This window comes from Alosa pseudoharengus, unplaced genomic scaffold (genome assembly GCF_046254945.1).
Source record: "Alosa pseudoharengus isolate Yale_2024_CS ecotype anadromous, Long Island Sound unplaced genomic scaffold, YU_APseudo_1.1 YU_APseudo_1.1_scf_5, whole genome shotgun sequence".
Taxonomy (NCBI): Eukaryota; Metazoa; Chordata; class Actinopteri; order Clupeiformes; family Clupeidae; genus Alosa; species Alosa pseudoharengus.
In genome coordinates, this window is record NW_027468837.1 from 30,770,550 (window position 1) to 30,774,485 (window position 3,936).

The following is a 3,936-nucleotide window of genomic DNA, read 5'->3' on the forward strand; positions in this document are numbered from 1 at the left end:
TTCTAACCCACTTTAGATTAACTTCCAACAAAATTACGTCTCACTGCAACGATGCGCCATCTAGTGGACAAACGACTACTTATCGCCAATACTGGAAATGCAGCCATGATGATGATGATGAATATTTATTTTGGCTTTCTTTTAATCCTACTGAATTTGTAATTATGTATCAGCCGTTCTAATACCGATAGTATGTGGGTGCCTGTGTGTGTGTGTGCATGTGTATATGTGTGCACCACCATCTACAGGCCAATGAGTGTAGAGTCACTAAATGTACACATAACCTAATTTTTTAGACCCCCCCATGGATGAAATTCTACGAAACTTGGCATACCCCCAGAGAATGTCAGGTTAATCATACACATAAAATTTGGTGCAGTTCTGAACGTCTTTACTGAAGAGAGGGGCGATTAAAGCAGAATGATATTGCATTTTCATTTTTTACCGGGGGGGTGCAAATCACAAATGAGTGATTATGGGCTAAGTTGATGTGGGCCCTTGAGACCAACATACCATAAAAATTTCTTCATCCTCGGTGCCACGGTTCAGGTAGTTATTTAGGAAAAACTGCATTTTTTGGGTTTCGGGGGGCCCAGCGCGGAGGGGGAGTGGCCCCCGGGGACCAAACGAAATTTTTCCGTAAAAGTCTAGTGGGGCTACATACCCACCAAATTTCATGTGCCCCGGTGTTTCGGTGCCCCGGGTATCGTTGACCAAAATTTCAGGAAGTAGATGACGGGGAAAAAAAAAAAAAAAAAAAAAAAAAAACTTTGACAATCCCTATATGACCGCTTCGCTAGCTTCGCTAGCGGCGGTCATAATAAATTACTGGGGAATTGAGAGGAGCTGTTGAGATTAGATTAGATTCACGTTTATTGTCATTGCACAAGTACAAACACAGCAGTATCATAATGAAATTTTCCAAATTAACAAGCTTATTAATGAAAAATAAAAATCCACATATTCAATAGCAGACATCTAGCGTCTGCAGGTGGTATTGACAGATAACGATGCAAGACAAGACACACAACTTGAAGCCTGATTTGGTATAAAGCCCACCAGAGGAGGCTCCTTCATTGAGGAAAGGGAGGAACACCCTCCCTAAAATTTCAGAGAAAAATAAAAAATATATAAAGTGAATTACTAATCTGATAAATTACTGTTAATATTACTATTTTTAACACTTTGAATGAACAAAATTGTTCCCCTAGGTCAAAATGCCAACAGCACCCCCTATCGCAATTGAAAATTACTGTATGGAGGAGCTTCCTCCTCAAGCCCCTCATTGAAGTCCATTATAAACGGCTCTGACCCCAGCGGAATCACGAATCACGTCGTTTTCAATGGCCAAGGGAGGAAGCTCCTCCGTACAGTAATTTTCAATTGCGATAGGGGGTGCTGTTTTTTAGCGGCAACGGTGCAAGAACGTTATCTGCAGTCATACAGCTAAGAATCTTGTGTTGAACGGAAAGCTTGTTTTTTGCTCGTGAAATAAACAATACAATGGAATCAGAGGACAATATCCATCTTTTATACATTCAAATACAGTGCGAAGGTTAGGATCAAAGCAGGAAGACCAGTTCCAAAAATTCCTATTCCAAAAAAAGATGGTAAGGCTAGTGTAGGCTGCTGAATGCTACATAGTATGACAAATGGCTAACTGGTAACGTTAGCACAGAAAACAATCAGCTATAGCCTACAGCTGCTGGCCTGTCCCAAACATGGACAGTTCATTTGGTGATAGGCTAAAACACTTTTGGATAGTTATGCGTTGCTATAATCATCCAAGTTATGCCTTAACTAAACAATTGTTAAATAATGTTCTTGTTAGAGGGGATGCATCCCCTCTATTGAAATCCGAAAACGTCTTATTATTTTTCTTTTTACCTTTTTGTGCGCGCTATTCAGCCTAAACCGCTTAACGTACAAATTTGGTTCAAACACCGTTCCGTAGATCTTCCAGGGCTTTACCGTCCTATCCGTTTTTCATTTTTGAGAAGTTTATACTTTTTGAGATATTTGTAATTAAAAGTGTATTTTCCCCCCATAGACTTGAATGGGGGCTGTGATGTCATAATAGAGCCAGCTGCGCTCGTTAAAGGTGCGATTTGTAGGATTGTTACCGAACGTTCTGCAGGCCAAAATCAAAACACTGGTGAACGTTCTCAAGACTACCAGACACGAGCCTCTTCTGGGTTGCCAGATGTAATGAAGACTTAGCTAACGTTAGTTGACCTGCAGCTGCTTTAACGTTTCTCCAACCATGACCCAGCTACACATTACGGAAACAGTGAAAACAAAAAATACCTCTCTAACCAACGTAACATATTTAGCTGAAGTTAGCGATGCAGATGAAGTTTAGCCTAGGCTACCTGTTGTGAAGAAATATGGCCAGCTCTGCGTCAGACTTGATATTCTTCGTTTGACGAAGACGTCACCATCTCAGGAAGCTCCTCCGATGTCCACTTAATTTGTTTCTTGTTTTAATTTTGTAAATTTGCCTGCCTCTCGTAGGCGTTCATGACTACAACTGACAGCTGTTGATCATTTTTGGAATGGTTACAGTTTATTTTCCATTATTTCCTACATACTGGACCTTTAAGTAGTTCTCAGAGCAGTTCCCAGGCTAATCAGAACACTGGCACAGGTGTCACCTGTGAGGAATTCAACTGTCTCAGCTTCTAAGCATACAATCTAGCTCTACCTGAACTACACATCCTGTTAAGTGTTTCCTGTGTGTCAAAATAAAAGTCCCAGCCATATCTCGTGCATTCAGCATTATATCTCCAGAACGGCTTGACGTACATGCTTCAAATTTGGTACGAGTGTTTTTATGGACTCAAAGATGAAGTGAGTTGAAGTTGGAGGTTGAAGGTCAAATGTCAAGGTCAAAAACACCTTGAGTATGATATCTCAAGAATGCCATGTCACACAAGATTCAAATTTGGTTACTCCAAAAGCACCTTTGCAGGTTATCACAATTACCCTACCACCCACCTAGCAGCAAGCTCAACAGCCTCACCAACACCCTAACCAGCAGACTGCATCCCCTCGTGTAATTCCTCGGAAATGCATTTCTAGTTGTTAATATGTTATTGTTACTAACTGTATCTTTGGATGGTAACATTGTTAATGAATGTTTCAGACCATGATGCATTCCTGTAATGACGTCTTCAGTAACATTTGCCTTTTGAGTATAAATTCTCACTTAGCTTACAACCTGTCTTTAAATTATAGCGATTTGGCTTTAAAAACAATAGCATGTTACAAATAACCACATTTAAGGTCTATTTTTTAATGGTAAATAGTTACATGGTTTTATAAAACAAGTGTCTATTTTTAGTGTTAAAGACTTTTCTGCAAATGTATTACATTGAGCAAAACCTCCAGACTTTTCATAATTTTGCACATCTGGAAAACAGTATTTCATAACTAGACCTACAAATCTTCCCTGACTTCCCAGACCTAAATTTACATTTATTTACATTTACATTTATTAATTTAGCACTATTATCCAAAGTGACTTATTGCACAACATTGCCAGTTAAAATGCTACATAGTACTGCTGCTATAAATGTGTTGGGGTAGGTGGCCTACATCTATTCACATATTGCCACTAACACCAATCAAGCGGACATTCCTTCCTCCGTTATTTTTTTAACCACCGGCCGCCACTGAAGCCCACTCACCACGGCAAGGTACAGGCCACGAGTGGGAGGTTAGTATGACAAGACAAATACTGTTAGTATGAACAGATAAAGACGCAGGACAAGACACATAGATACATAGTAGGTGAAAAGGGAAGAGTCCTGCCTCTGGGGGGAGGTGTGGGGTAGAGTCCTGCCTCTGGGGAGGTGATGGGTGGGGAAGTGGGCTTAGAGTCCTGCCTCTGGGTAGGAGGGGGTAGAGTCCTGCCTCTGGGGAGGAGGGGGTAGA